At 36.2% G+C, this 16,806-nt stretch overlaps 1 non-coding gene across 1 annotated transcript; it reads left to right on the forward strand.

Annotated features, from left to right (window-relative positions):
• Positions 1-8,598: 8,598 nt before the first annotated feature.
• On the forward strand, positions 8,599-8,702 carry LOC112642813 (U6 spliceosomal RNA). Its single transcript, XR_003125471.1, has one exon. It is a non-coding gene; the product is annotated as a U6 spliceosomal RNA (small nuclear RNA).
• Positions 8,703-16,806: the final 8,104 nt, after the last annotated feature.

Here is a 16,806-nt window from a genome sequence, read left to right on the forward strand (position 1 = left end):
GTAGGTGTATTATTACCAGAAATCCTCCATAATGCTACCCAGTCATTTTGGTCTCTGTTTTTACAGAAATGACTAGGATGAAAGAAAAGAAAGACTGAAACAAAGAAATGTGATTGTTTTCATGTTGTACCATCAAGAATATTGTTTTAGTTAAAATGAGACCATTCAGATGAGAATAAACAAATTTAAATAAAAAAGAAGTTTTGAGGACGATTTCTAAACTGAATGGGGTTTTACCTGATAAAATCTACAAACCAGAATATTTATTCTCAAAAAATATCAGCTGCATGTAATCATTTCTCCCCTTCCAATATGGTAAAATTTTTAAAAACTCAATATATTAGGAGATTTTTTTTAAGGATACCTGGGCTGTTTCCAGAAAGGAAAGTAGTTTGATTATTCTTTCAACAAATATTTGTTAAATTAAAAAGCTAAAGAGGCTCTGTCTTTCTCCGTTGCTTTAAAGTTTAAAGCCTACTCTAATAGAGAAGAAATGAAGTGAACAAACAAACAAAAATCACACTTAAGTATCTTGCTATTCTCTACTGCCTGACACTGAACTCTATCAACTCTGCCAAGTTTTGAACCCGTAACACTATGATCATCTCTGCCATCACAAAGCAATCTTAAAAAGGTCTGCTGTATTTGCCCGACAGGAAGTCTACAGGAATTAGAGAAATCTTGATTCATTTCTTCTCAAAGATCTGCAAAATCTATACAATATTGTCCTGAATTATCACATTAACCAAGTTACCAGTTTCTTCTGTAGGTAGCATTTGGTAAAGACAATGAACAAATATGCCTAGGATACCTATGCTCAGATTCTGCTTTCATTTGCAAGTGAACACACACATATGATCACATGGCCTAACAGTAACTGGGAAAAAAGTAGAATTTGTGTTTTGATTTTATTTTTAGGCAGAGACTGCAAGAGGATACACTCATAGTTACGGCTGATTTGACTAATAAAAATGACTGCAAGAACAGTCTGAGTGAGGAACAAAAAATATTCCATTGCATCAAAGTAAAGCCTTTACTGTGCTTGGAGAACCATCTGAAGACATTCATATGTCATGTAAAGGCACACATAGATAATGGCCAAGAAATCAGAGGACTAGGATGTTGGGATTAAAGGGTCTCAGAAGTCACTAGTCCAGGTGTGGCTGGGTGGCTAAGTTGGTTAAGCCTTTGGCTCAGGTCAATGATCCCAGAGTTCTGGGATCAAGCTCCATTTGGGCTCCCTGCTCAGTGGGGAACCTGCTTCTCCATTTGCCCCTCCCCCTGCTCCTACTTTTTCTCTCTCTCTTAAATAAATAAAACTTTTTTTTTTTAATGTCACTAGTCCAAATCTCTCATTTTATTGATAAGGAAATTTAGGTCTCTGGGTGTGTCAGGAAAAATTTGGAAGATGTTCAAATGGAAAAAAAAAGAATCATTTACATATCCGCCAGGTCATCCAGTTCTACAAGGGGTCTGAGACCAGTCTTTGAGCTGTTTTACAACTCTGTAAGCCTTAGAAAATTTACAGTAATGTAAATTATTTCTGCCCATAGAAATGCAAATGGTATTTTCATGTGGAATACAATTTATCACAGCCCTGTGGATTATTGACCAGTTTTCTGTCTGTTTGCAAATTTATTTCAGTATTCCTAATAGTATGTGTGTGTGCACATGCATGTACGTGTGTCCTTTTGAACCAGATTTTTTTTTTTTTATCTTGATGGGTCCCTCACTAATCAATGCATTAAATAAAATCACAACCACCAGCTTAGCTCCCCATTTAGCATATCAAGGAACAGACTTGGCCAAATATAATTTTACTTTATGGAGTTTTATTTTACAGAGGTAAAAAAAAAGCTTGCTTCTTTTGTCCTCAGATGATTGTGAAGAAAGGAGATAGTGGCAGTGATAGGGAATGGCCAGTTGTGGGAATGGCCCCAAAGTGTTAAAGAAAAGAAAAGAAGAGAAATAAATATCTGGATCTTGTTATATATATGATTTTCTGAATTCAGACGAGTTTTACTGAATCAATCTGTGAATTTGAGCCTCATGGATAATTAGGTTTGAAAAATCACTGTTCCAGTCACAAAAATACTTTGAGACCATTAAAGGGGGAGGGAAAACATGAGTTAAGTGAGGCAAGAAAAGAAAGTCCTACAACTCTGAACAAGTTTAAATTTTACTATACCCTCTATCTTTGGTGTAATGGCTTCAAATGTGGGTATGATTTTGGCAGGATTATCTGGTATTTCATTTAAAGAAACTATCAGAAAATATTTTCATATGGTTCTCCAATGTAAAGCTTTATCTTTGATGCTATTTTGAATGATAGCTGCAGAATCTTTCCCAAGCAGCTCCTGCTTCAGCGAGAATTAAAGTCAGAATCCTTCTCTAATGGCTATCTGTTCGTTTTTACAATTAACAACAAAAAGTGTTCTGTATTTGATGATTCAGAACTTAAAAAAACTAGTTCTAATAGAGAAGATGTCTAAGCTTCACCCATCCTGCAGAAGTCAAACAAAACTTTTTCATGACAGAAAATAATGTTGTCGGGGCACCTGGGAGGCTCAGGGGTTGAGCATCTGCCTTTGGCTCAGGTTGTGATCCTGGGGTCCTGGGAGCATGCTTCTCCCTCTGCCTATGTCTCTGCCTCTCTTTCTCTGTCTCTCATGAATAAATAAATAAAATCTTTTAAAAAAAGAAAAAGAAAAAAATAATGTTATCGTTACAGAAGAATGCAAGGTGGCAAACTATGTGCAGGGCACAAGGCCTCTCAAGGGCTTTGGGGGCAGATAGACTTGAGCTGTGGACCACACTGAATGTGCCTCTGATCTTAAGATTTCTAAAAATATCAGTATCACCAAATTAGATTACAGAAGACTTGGACCTCAGCATAATTTAAAACCTTCTTGCCCTTCATGTTTGTGTATGCACATCAAGACTAGTTCAAATATTGGGAAACCAAAATAGATTCTATTAAGTTGTTAAAAGAAAAACCCAACAAATCCTTAACTGTTTCATGAGAAGCAAAGAAAAAGAGGCACTGTTAAAGCAACCTATTGACATATAGCTTCTGTGAAATTGCTTTTGTGCTTGTTAAGAGAACCCTGGTGATTCCACTCCATCCCACCTAGCAATAACCTCAATTCATACATGTGCCCTGTGCTTGTCACCAAAGATGCTGTAAAGAAAAAAAGCCACGCCCTCCAGGAACTTTTGTATTAGCTTAATAGTAATATTGATGAGTTGTGGATCTATTAACGACAGTCTTTTCAGTACTGCCAGATATTAAAATTACATGAATAAAATATATTGCTGGTCAGACTAAAGCTACATTTAAAGCTATATTTGTTGAAGTATTAAGGTTAAGTCTCAACACTGTAATTTAGGTATCTCTTAGATGACGTGTCACAAAATTGACTTATAGCTGTAGCTCATGATAAAGTCATCCAGTGATTCCGATTGAGTGAACCAAATCTGACTGAAGAATAGACCCTAGACAGTGAGACTGCTTGTTATAGAAATGAATGAATACTTTCCATTATAACCTCTTGACATTAGTGTGAACAGACTTCAGTAAGTATATGCCCTGAAACATCTATAGATGACTTAACCTGTTAAGTGACAACTTATTTCAGACTCTGGAAGTATTGCCCACCCTCCTTTGCTCATGGAATTCAGGTAATATAATGTATATTTGAAAAATCACTCTGAACAAAGAATGGAGCTGAATATTCATTAGACTACAGCTCAAATATGGAGATCCTAGTTGTTCAAATGGCAACAACACTAGCAATGGTGTATTGTTATAGGAAATCTAATGCATTTGTAGCAGGGCCCTCTATTATGTACTAATAACATGGAAATTAACTCTCCTTGCAGCACGTTAACAAAAAAAGAAAACACTGGGAATAGATTATTAAACAAAATTTTAAAAACTATTTGCTATAGGTATTTTTGGAGTCTCTATATGCCAGTATCCCCTAATAGATAAGATACATGAATTTTCCAGCTATATTAGACTCTTGCATTAAATTCACTAGGAGTGACAGAAAAAAAATCTAAAAAATAAGTGTCTTAATGTCTTAAACTAGAAAAAAGTTTATTTCTTTCTCAAGTAAAGTTTCACAGATATATAGTCTAGAGCAATCTTAGCTCTTTACAGTATCATGGTTCAGTCTTCTGTTGTTAAGACTACCTCATGGTCCCACATAGCTGCTCCAACCAATACATCCATGATCCATCCAGAAGGAAGGAGAAAATGAAAAGAAGAGAATTCCTTAATTTATTAAGGAAGCTTCCCAGAAGTTGCAAAGTGGCTTTTGATTATATTCTATGGATTGGAACTTAGTTCTATGAACATACCTACCTGAAAAACAGGGCTAAAAATGTAGTCTTTATTCTCTGTTGCCACATGCCTGGTTAAAAATTCTATTTTTGTGGTAGAGGAGGAGAGGACCATGAATAATCTCTGCCATAACCATGAAACTCTTTATTTCATGGAGCATGTCACAAAAAAAGTTGTGAAAGCGTTGATATAAATTAATTACTTTTTAAAATATTTTATTTATTTATTTATTTATTTATTTATTTATTTATTTATTAGAGCAAGAGAGAGAGCACCAGTGAGTTGGGAGGGGTGGGAGGAGGGGGTATAAGGAGAGGGAGAAGCAGACTCCCGGCTAAACAGGATGCCCGAAGCAGATCAGGGCTCTTAATCCCAGGGTTCTGGGATCATGACCTGAGTGGAAGGCAGATGCTTAACTGATTGAATGACCCAGATGCCCCCAATACTTTTGACAGTATTTTCTCAAACACTAAGAATCCAAGGCAATTCATTGGAAGAGTCTGAGAGCTAGGGCTGGCAAACTGATTTATTGAGTTATTCTTACAGAAACCAGACACATAAAGGAAGAATTAATGCTATTTCATTTGAATCTAGCCACTGCAATAATTTATTTGAAAGTATATTTCCTAAGTACCAAGAAGCCATCTCTTTGAGATGTAATTGTCAAGACAGAAGCCTTACTTCCCAGTTTCTGTGGGAAAGAAGCAGCTTAATTTGAGGGGCACCTTGCTCCAAATTACAAAATGACCTCGTCATAAAGATATGACAAGTTTGTTTTCCTTTGGATAAAGCCAATAAACTATCAGATGGGCAGCCTGACTACCAGATTTTAATTTAGGGTGAACTCTATGTGACAAACGGTACTGTCAAGTCCTCTTATTTGAGGACTAGTTACTGCTTAATTTGACAACTTTTATGGAATGAATTGTATCTGCCTGGCTATATAAAAAGGTGAGATTTCTTTCTGTTTTTGCAATCTTTCAGTGGATTACTTGAGATGTGCATCACATTCTGGTTTAACACTTATTCAGTACAGAACTGTTATTTCCCTTTGACTTTTGTAGAGAATTTCTCTTGGTTGGCAGATTTTTAAAAATTTGTAGTTCCCCAACATTGTCCTCAAGCTCTTTTACATCATATCACTCAGCATATTCTCTATTGCAAGTAAGAGACTGCTGTATTTGATACTGAACTAGAGCCAAATAGCCTTTTCGTAGTTGGTGTGGCTAAAGCAAACATTCAGTTAAAGGAAAACACTTTTCTGTAAGAAATGTTAGTCGACATTCATGCTTCTAAATTCTTGGGTCTTGAGCTCTGTGTTCAGTACAGACTCAGTGAGATTCTTATTATATTATGCCTTTTTGTGACTATAAAATCAGCTGCATTGCTCAATATAGGCTGCAGACCACGAAGATAAGAAGCCCCCATTAGCCTTTAGAGTATTGGTTGCCTATGGGGCCATAACACAATAAACTGGGTGGCTTAAGACAACAAAAGTTATTGACTCCCAGTTGTGAAGTCTAGAATCTGAAATCAAATGTCAGCTGCTCTGCATTCCCTTTGAAACTGTACGGGAGAACCCTTCTTTGCCTCTTCCTAGCTTCTAGTGGTTTGTAGGCATTCTTTTGTGTTGTGGCTGCATAACTCCAATCTCTGCCTTTGTTTTCACATGGCATTCTTTCTTTAACTGTCTTCACGGCCATGTTCTCATAAGGACATTCCACTCAATTCAAATATGACCTCATGTAATTGGTTAATAATTACATCTATAACTATCCTATTTCCAACTAAGGTCACATTCTGAGGGACTGAGGGTCAGGACTTTACCATATTTTATTTGAGGGGACACAATTCAACCTGCAACACTTAGTAAGAGCCACCAAAACTTAAAATTATCCTCTCCAGCCCAGCCAGATGTCTCAGTCTCCATGTGTTGAGGATGCATGTACTAAAGTGCTCTCCGATACTATACTCCTAGTTTATTTTTCATATAATAAAGGGAAAAATTCTTTCTTTCCAAGTTCTAAGGTAATCAAAAAGTGATATGAAGGAGTTGGTTAGCATTTGGAGTAAACCTTAAAATTTTTTTTAATTGGTAAGGGCTGGGCTAGAGAACATGGCTTCTATATATGTGCAGGTGTGCTTCCTAATACTGAAGCCCAGGATTCAATGTATGCATCTGGTATCAGGGCAGCCAGATCACAAATATGTCAGTGATATACAGGGATGTACCTAAATTTGTACCTACCTTGGTTATTTTGCCAGAAGGTACAAATGACAGATGCTTACTTTCACAGCATTTTTTAAAAAAGATTTTATTCACTCATTTGAAAGAGAGAGGGAGAGAGTAGTGGGAAGGGCAGAAGCAGAGGGAGACGCAGTCTCCCTGCTGAGCAGGGAGTGCGATGAGGGGCTTGATCCCAGAACTGTGGAATCACAATCTGAGTGAAATGCAGATGCTTAACTGACTGAGCCATCCAGGTGCCCATTTCACAGCATTTCTTATATCTTCAAACTTGTGGGTAATCAGAGATCATGTGATATTATAGGTGATCATCACAGCTAATTAGTGTAGCAGTGGTAGTAACACAAACAAGAGATATGAACAAGAGAATGTCATTTTGATTTATCATTAATCTAAATAAATATCTGAATATTCACTTTCAAATTATGGGCAAACAGTCAAGATTGAACTTGCATTAAAACTCTTCTTATTGAATTCTGCAAAGATGGCATTGGTGCAAGAGGCATAGCTTTTAGATCTTGCCAAATTCCAACACAAAAAAGTGAGATAAAAAAACAAAAAAACATTGGACAGTATTTACATTAAAACTAGGTGACAAGCTACTCCAGGAACCCTGAAATGCAAACCACCAAAAGCCACAAGACCAAAACATTAACAGCATCTGTTCAGGAGAAAGCATAGAGAAGCCATGGGATGACTGACAACCTGACAAGAGGAGACCTCAAAACAGCCATTCATGGGGAGGCAGAGTGGTCAGTGAGAGCAACAGTTGAAATGAGAGAGATCTTTCCCTAGGTTAGCAGATGAGGCAAGGGTCCTGCAGCAAGCTAGCTGATGGCTTATCAGCAGCATCACCTTCCCACCTTCCAAGGGGCTCACACTCAGGCAAAACAGGAAGGGCTAAATCTAAATTGATTAGGAAGGAACAACGTGGATAAAGGAAAGTGGGGCTTTCCCCACAAATGGAGCAAAAAAACAAAAGCAGAAATAACTCAGAAAAATCACCTTAAAAAATTAAAAAAAAAATTTAAACATTGCACAGAAACACAGGAGTTGTTAAAACAAATGTTCTTCTGTTAATCAGGAAAACTGAATTCACATAAAAATGAGTAACAGAAATGTGTCAAGGCCAAAACCCATGCAAAGATATTGTTTTCTTTTCCTTTTTTTTTTTTTTAAGATTTTATTTATTTAATCATGAGAGAGAGAGAAAGAGAGAGAGAGAGAGAGAGAGAGAAGCAGGCTCCATGCAGGGAGCCTGACATGGGACTTGATCCCAGGTCTCCAGGATCACACCCTGGGCTGAAGGCGGTGCTAAACCACTGGGCGACTGGGGCTGCCCAAAGATACTGTTTTCAATAAAAAGTCCTATATGAGAATTTTTCATGTCTTATGAGGATGAATTAAATTAGTTTTGTCACCTTAAAGTTTCATGAGAAGGAAAAAAATCAAAATCTTGATAAATTACTTTTAATTTTGACATAATAAAGAATGTGAAGAGAAAGGAAAATGGGATATATTGTAGAAAAAATATTTAAAACATTTTCATTTTGCTGATCATCTTCAATTTGTGACTACTAAAATTATTATACTAATTATTAAAATTATTTCCAGAGGTATTCTTGGTAAGGGCTGGGCTAGAGAACATGGCTTGATTCCTACTTCTTTCTCTTTATGGCAGTATTTGGTTTTGGCCTTGATATCAGCCAAATATGAACTTTAACTCCTGGCTCATTAGCATTTGGAAAAAATATGTATCAGTGCATCTAATTCTGTAAGATTTATGGTTCAGATCACAGAAAGAGAACATGGATTCTTAGTAGGTTGTTTACTCACTAAAGAAGAATGAGAGAAAGAAGTTGGGTTGTGCATCCTCAACTTCTTTCTTGACTTATCAATCAGATTAAATCTTTATCAATTATTTATTGCTCTTTAAAATTTACCTGAAGATTTAATGGCTTTAAACAACAGCAATATTATCTGTTCACAATACCACGGCCTGTGCCTGCTTCACGCAACACATAAACTAAAACTGGAACAATACAGAGAATATTAGTATGGTGCCTGAACAAAGATGACATGTAAATTCATGAAACATTCCATATTATCAAGAGGTTGATTCATCAAAAAGATATGATCATTGTAAATATATGCACCCAACATCAAAGTACCTAAATGTAGTAAACAAATACTAACAATTCGGAAGGGAGAAGTTGACAATAGTACAATAATAGTAGGAGACTTCAATACCCCACTTAAAGGAATAGATAGAGCATCCAGGGAGAATATCAATAATAAAATGTTAAATTTGAACCATACATTGGACCAAATGGACCTAATAGACATATACGTAACATTCTGTCCATCAGTAGCAGAATAGACATTCTTCTGAAGTGCACACAGAACATTCTCCAGGATAGATCATATGGTAGGCCACAAATCATGTCTTAGTAAATTAAGAAGATTAAAATCATAGCAAGTATCTTTTCCAACCACAATAGTATAATTAGAAATCAGCAAGAGGAAAGTTGGAAATTTACCAAACATGTGGAAACTAGACAACACACTCCTGAACAATTCATAGGTCAAAGAAAAAATAAAAAGTAAATTAAAAAAATGTCAAAACAAATGAAAATGGAAACACATGGGATACTGCACAAGCAGTTATAAGAGGAAAGTTTATAGCACTGAATGCATATGCTAAGAATATATAAAGATCTCAAACAACCTAACTTTATACCTCCAGGAACTAGAAAAAGAAGAACAAACAACCCAAGCTGGAGAAGGAAATTGGTAAGAAAGATTAGAGTAGAAATAAAATATAGACCAGAAAAACACTTAAAAAGATCAATGAAACTAAGCTGGTTTTTTAAAAAAGATAAACAAAATTGGGAACCTTTAGCTAGACCAACTAAGAAAAAAAAGAGAAACTCAAATAAATAAAATAAGAAATGAAACAGGAGACATTACAACTGGTATTACAGAAACACATAGCATCATAAGTGACTACTATAAGCGATTATAGACCAAAAAATTGGATAAACCAGAAGAAAAGGATAAATTCCTAAAAACATACAACCTATCAAGATTGAATCAGGAAGAAATAGAAAATGTTAACAGACCAATAATAAGTAAGGAGATTGCATCAGTAATCAAAAACCTTCCAACAAAGGAAAGCCCAGGAGCAGACAGCTTCACTGGTAAATTCTACCAAACATTAAAAGAATAATTAACAATATTTTTAAAATTCTCAAAAAAAAATTGAACAGGAGGGAACACTTTCTTCCATCTTTATTTTACAAGGCCAGCATAGCCCTAATATCAAAACCCGGATTAAGTATACTACGCACAACAACAACAAAACCCTATAAAACAATATCCTAATGAATATAAATGCAAAAACATACAACAACATAATTGTGAACTGAATTCAAGAACACATTAAGTGTTTTATTCCTGAGATGCAAGGATGTTTCAATATACACAAATCAACTAATGTGATACACTGCAATAATAGGATGAAAGATAAAAGCCATGTAATCATTTCAATAGGTACAGAAAAAGCATATAACAAGATACAACATCTTTTCATGATAAAAATCTTCAACAAATTAGGTATAGACGAAACACATCTTAACATCATAAAAGCCATAGATGACAAGACCTCTGCTAACATCATACTCAATGGTGTAAGATTGAAAGCTTTCTCTCTAAGATCAGGAACAAGAGCAAGGTGCCCACTCTTACTGCTCCCATTCAAAAATAGTACTGGAACTCCTCTCTAGAGTAATCAGGCAAGATATGGAAATAAAGGGCATCCAAATAGGAAGGAAGAAGTAAAATTTTCATTATTTACAGATGATATAATCTTGTGTAGGAAATCCTAAAAACTGAACTAAAAAGTGACAGAACTAATCAATGAATTCAGTCAAGTTTCAGGATATAATATCAATATGTAGAAATCAATTATGTTTCTATATGCCAATAACAAAATGTCTGAAAAAGAAATAAAGAAAACTATACCATTCACAATAACATCAAAAATAATAAAATACTTAGGAATAAAATTTAACCAAGGAAGTGAGAGGTCTATACAATGAAAACTACAAAACTTTGATGAAAGAAACTGAAGAAGACACACATGGAAAGATCTTGTGTTTGTGGATAAGAAGAATTAATAATATTAAATTATCTATACTACCCAATACTACTCAAAGCCTCTATAGATTCAATGCAATCTCTATCAAAATTTCAATGGCATAAATAGGAAAAACAATCCTAAAATTTGTATGAAACCAGAGTAGACTCAAATAGCCAAAGAATCCTGAGAAAGAAGAATGCAGCTAGAGTCATTGCACTTCTCAAATTCTATCTATACTACATAGCTGTAGTAATTAATACAGGGTGATATTGGCATAAAATGGAAATAGACCAATGGAACAAAATGGAGAACCCAGAAATAAATCTCCATATGTACTGTCAACTAATATTTGACATGGAAAACTCAATGGGGAAAGGATATTTTTCTTAACAAATGGTACTAAAAAAATTGTATGATAACATGCAGAAAAAGAAAATTGGATCCCTATCATCCACCACTCACAACAATAAACTTGAAAGGGATTAAAGACTTAAACAGAAGAGCACATAGGGTAAAACTCCTAGAAGAAAACATTGGGAAGAACTTCCTTGACATGGTCTTGACAAGAATTTTTTGGATATAACACCAAAAGCTCAAGCAACAAAAACAAAAATCAACAAGCAGGACTGCATCAAACTAAAAATATTCTGCCTAGCAAAAAACCAACCAAACAAAAAACAATCAACAAGATGAAAAGTTGATCTTTGAAATAGGAGAAAATATTTGCAAATGATACATAGATAAGAGATTAATATCCAAAATACATAAAGAATTTACAACTTAACAACAAATCAATTAAAAATGGGCAGAGAAATGAATATTTTTCCAAAAAAGATATCTAAATGGCCAACACCTACATGAAAAGATGTTCAAAATCACCAGTCATCAGGAAAATGCAAATACAAACCACAATAAGGTGTCGCTTCATATTTGTGCTTGCTGAATCTGGAGAATCTGGAGAATGGCTATCATCTAGAAGGCAAGAGATAACAAGTGTTGATGAGGATGGAGAAGAGGAAATCTTATGTACCATTGGTGGGAATGTAAATAGGTGTAGGCACTATGTAAAACAGTGTGGAGGTTCCTAAAAATATTGAAAATGCAACTATCATAAAATACAGCAATCCCACTTCTGGAAATATGTGTCCAAGGGAAATGAAAACTGCATATTGAAAAGATATCTGCACTTCCATGTTTATTGCAGCATTATTCACAATAGCCAAAATATGGAAACAATCTAAGTGTCTGTCAATAGACGAATGGATAGAGAAGTTGTGGTATATACAACGGATATTATTCAGGCATGGGAAAGAAGGAAATCCTGCCATTTGCAACAATGGGGATGGACTTTGGGCTTAATGAAATAAGGAGACAGAGAAAGACAAATATTGTATGATATCACCTATATGTGGAATCTAAAAAAGCCAAACTCATAGAAACAAGAGTAAGATTATAGTTACCAGGGGCTAGTAGGTACGGACATAGGGGAGATGTTAAAGGACATAAGCTTGCAGTTAGAAAATGAGTAAGTTCTGGAGATCTAATGCACAGCATAATGATGGCAGTCAACAGTCCCATGTTACATGCTTCAAATTGCTAAAAGCCTCTTAAATGTTCTCACCACGAAAAAGAAGTGATAATTTTGTGACATTATAGAGGGATTTAACTTAAGCTGTGCTGATACTCATATTGCAATATATAAATGTACTAAATCAACACAGTGTACACCTGAAATTTACACAATGCTATATGTAAATTATATCTCAATAAAAAAAATATCATGAGACATCAATTTGCACCAAACCCAGTGGAAGGTCTTTCTGCTGGTCTTGTCTAGGTCACACATGTAGCTGCAGTCATCTGCAGCTTGACTGGGGCTGGATGGTCTAAGGTGAGCTGTGTTGCACATTTGGTGGTTGACTTTGGTTGTTGGTTGGGCCTTTCTCTCATGTGTTCTCTCTTTGTTAAGAAGCTTAGTCTGGGTTTCTTATGCAGTGGCAGCACACAAGGGGTGAGAGCAGAAGCTGCAAGGCAACTGAAGACTGAGAGGTTCAGAAGCCACAACCCATCACTTGCAACGCACTCTGCTGGTGAAAGTCAATCCTAAAACCAGCTAAGATTGAAAGGTTGGAGAAATTAATTTCACCTCTGGGTGGTACAAGTGGCTAAGTCATATTGTAAAGGGCCAGGGAGAGAGAAAATATGGAAGCCACTTTTGAAACAGTCTTCCCCAAAGTCCACCCCCTCTCCTGGGACAGATGAACAAAGGGGCAGAAAGAGGCCAGCGGTAAGATGGAAATTGATGAAGTAGCAGTGGTGAGAGAGAAGTTTCTATTCTTCACATTCACCCCACAAACTGGTGATACTTTAGCATAGAAGTAAAGTATCAACTAGGAGTAGCAATTTCAGTTATTTGCAGAAAGTAATGTTTAACTCTAATAATATTATTCTCTGCTTATAACTGAATCTCTTAATCTTTAAAAACATAATCAGTAAATATATTGGTAGTGACTCTTGATTTTTAGATTATATATATTTTTGTTAAGCCTTGGCATGATTAAAGAAGATTTAATAAGAGAACATTTAAACACATTTTTCTCTTGATGTAAAAAGTGTACAGGTGTACACTGTGTTGTATTTGGGGCAGTGAGCTGAGATTTCATACTCCAAAGTTTATTGTTGAACACTGGCATAATTAAGGAAAGTTTTAAACTCAATTTTTCTTTTTAGGACTTTATAAATTGAGATTTTTCCATATTTAGATGCTTTAAATGATGGCATCCTACCAAGGGAGGGGGGCGATTTTTTTTTTTTTTTATTTTTTTAGAGAAAGAAAGAGAGCAAGAGTGTGAGGAAGGGAGGGGCAGAGGGAGGAGAGAAAAAAATCTCAAGCAGGCTCCATATCAGCACAGAGCCCAGTGTGGGGGCTGATCCCACGACCCAGAGTGATATCATGACCTGAGCAGAAATCAAGAGTCAGATGCCCAAATGACTGAGCCACCTAGAAGTCCTAGAGATGGACTAGAGATGTCTAACCATGATTCATTTTGCTTCTCCAACCACAGGGCCGACTAGTTTCTTATTAATAAGAAAGGCTGCTAATCTTCACAACCCCATGGATTTGGGTGCTGATGAGTAAAAGAAAAACATCATCTGTATCACTGGCAGTGGCTAATGATACAGGGGAGTCAGGACAAGTGGAGGCAGTGTCAGTGAGGGCAGGCTGTGAGTGTACATTACAGAATCCACTGCCTCTGTGGCTGCCAGGAAGTTTGCTCAACAACTGCTCCAAACTCTTTCCTTTGGGAAAGTCCAACATTCATGGGACAAAGCAGGACCTGGAGTTGAAACTAGCCTGTCTTGAATGGTGAGGCCTTCATTTCATGGATTCTTTGTTATCAAGGCTTGGTTGTTGTGTGGTCTGGTCATAGAGGGAAAGTGGCTGATGCCATCTCCCTCTGTATGTTTTCACCTTCTCGTTCTGAATCAGGGTAAACCGTAGGATGGAAAAACAGAGCCCAAGAAGGGAAATGGAAAGGTTGGCTACCTCACACCCTTTCTGCCCTCCTTCTGCTGGGGCTTTCCTAGAGCTGAGCTCCAGTTCATCTAGTAGGGAACAAGAGGAAAAGAGACATGTCCAAAAGGAGCTACCGGAATCTGGGGGACTGTTTATAAACAGGAATGTTCCAGAAATATTATCTCCACTTACGGTTTCTCTTCCTTTTCACTTGTGGCAATAATGAGCAATAAATCTCCTCTCTTTCTCTCCCTTCCATCCTCCCTTCCTCTCTACTTCCTTTCCCTCTCTTTTTCTTCTTTCTTTAAAAATTTTTCATTACTATTCATGTGAAACTTGGTGAGGACAATGATTGAATGTCACAGGTATCCATACACCTCAAGGATGTTTATAAAAGCTGTTATAACTATGAAAGCTGTCAGAAGCATGACTCAGAATATCATTTTAAGAAAAAAAAAGGGAATTTTTACTTAAAGATATGAGGTATTGTAAATTTTGTGTGTCTTTTATTCTGGGTTCATACATGCATACATATACATATAACCTTTTTAAAAAAATCTTCTGAGTCTCAGAGCATCATAGCAAGACTGGTCCCCAGGAATATTATATTTTGATATATTGCATTTTATACCTTTACTAAAGACATATCTGATATTTAGTATTCCTTGTAGAAAGCTGAAAAATTTTGCTTTTTATAATATGATCTTTAGCCAAAGGGAAATTATAATAACTGCTTTTGACTTAGCAAACACTTTCCTTCTGAGCTCAAGTTGATATAGCACATCTATATCCAAATAAGTCTAGAGAGATAACTAGCCCCAGTAGAAGAAGTGAAGGAATACTTCCTTTGTCATACCGGACACTCCCAATTGACTAGATCGCTCTTATACATGAACAGATATTCAGAATTGCTGACAAATAGCCAGGTTGGTATATAATTAAGAAGCAAGATAATCAAGTAGTAGTTTTATGGATTTTGTGTCCACTTTGTAGAATTTTTTCTAATAATATTTTAGAAAGGTACAGTACAGGTTCCACCAAAATCCTTATCTTCCTATATCAGGCAAAGTATCCTATACCCTTGAGTCTCTGAAATAAGTTTACCCCTAATCTCAGCCCAGATAGGTTCTATTCTTAACCTCCCTTTTTAAGATGAGGAACCTGAGGCAAAGAGAGGCCAACTAACTTGTCCAAAGTTATGTATTGCTAGGTGGTAAAGCCAGAACTCAAATCCATTAGCCTTCTTCTAGACCCATGACATCATCATATTGCATTTGTACCTTGATGTCAAATTCAGTTGTAGAGAAAATTCTATTTAACCCATACTGAAAGCTGATGGATTTTTAATGAAAGTGTCTTGAAATATTTCATGCTGAGAGGCAGCTAAAAATGTTTATTGAATAGAATGAATTCCACTGTAATTGTGTTGAATATATCACTTCCTTATGTCAAAATCTCCAGTGGTTCCTTATGACCCATAATTAAGTGACTAAATGAAGAAATCAATTAAAATGAGGAATCAGAGAAAATGCCACAAACACACCTTCGTATCTTAACTTTGCTTTGAAACATGGGCAGTACACATCATAGGGAGCCAGGGCCTCGTCCTGAGCAGCAGTCCTGGTGGAGTTGAGAGGTGCCTTCTTACTTAAGCCATATTGCAGGCCACACCACCTTATGATTGGAACTTTCATTTCTTTAAGGTGGAACAAGACCTGAAAGATACCTGTGAAGCAACCTGAGCTGTGGTTCTGGAGTTTTATATATTTTTCCAATTTTTGAAAGAAATTTTTCATACATAGCTAATTTAATATCAATTATTTTAGTCTCACAAGTCCAGAGGCAGGAGGCATCAGAAAACAAAGTCTACAGAGAGTATGAGAAGCATCAATTATCTATGATGCTGATTGATCAAACAGCTATTAAAGAGAGCTACTGCTCTTCCTCTGGCATTCAATCTTCAGTTATGACACAGACTCGAGAGACTTTGTCCAAACACTCCCCACCATGGTTGAAAGTATCCCTGACCACAATTTCACTGTGTCATCACAAACCTCTGGACATGCCAAACCAAGTGTTTCTTGGGAAGAGAGACAGTTCTTAGATAAAAATCCCCAATGGTTTGCTCACATTGCTATTCTAGCTATGCATATTGAATTTGCATATGGCTGCACACAATGAACCTTATAATTTTGAGGGGAGCTGAGAGTGTAGAGCTGTCCACCCAGGCACCCTGTACTCTCTCTCCTTTTTGCATGGTAAACAATAACTTCTTAATTTAAACATTTTATTCCGTATTTCTATAACATCATCAAACTGCACTACTTCTTGTATTCTGAAATGAGCTTGCTTGCTTCTGCTTATTTGCCTATGCTATTTTTCATCTAGAATTTCCTTCTCATCAATATGTATTCCTGCCAAAATCTTACCCATCCTTCAGCTCTCTCCAGAGAAGAACCACCACTCAACAAGGCAGTATATACAGCATAAATCCAACATTATGTATCACTGACTTTCCCAAAGGATACCCAAAGAACTTGAAAAAATGCAAAATA

Source organism: Canis lupus, chromosome 19, assembly GCF_003254725.2.
Source record: "Canis lupus dingo isolate Sandy chromosome 19, ASM325472v2, whole genome shotgun sequence".
Taxonomy (NCBI): Eukaryota; Metazoa; Chordata; class Mammalia; order Carnivora; family Canidae; genus Canis; species Canis lupus.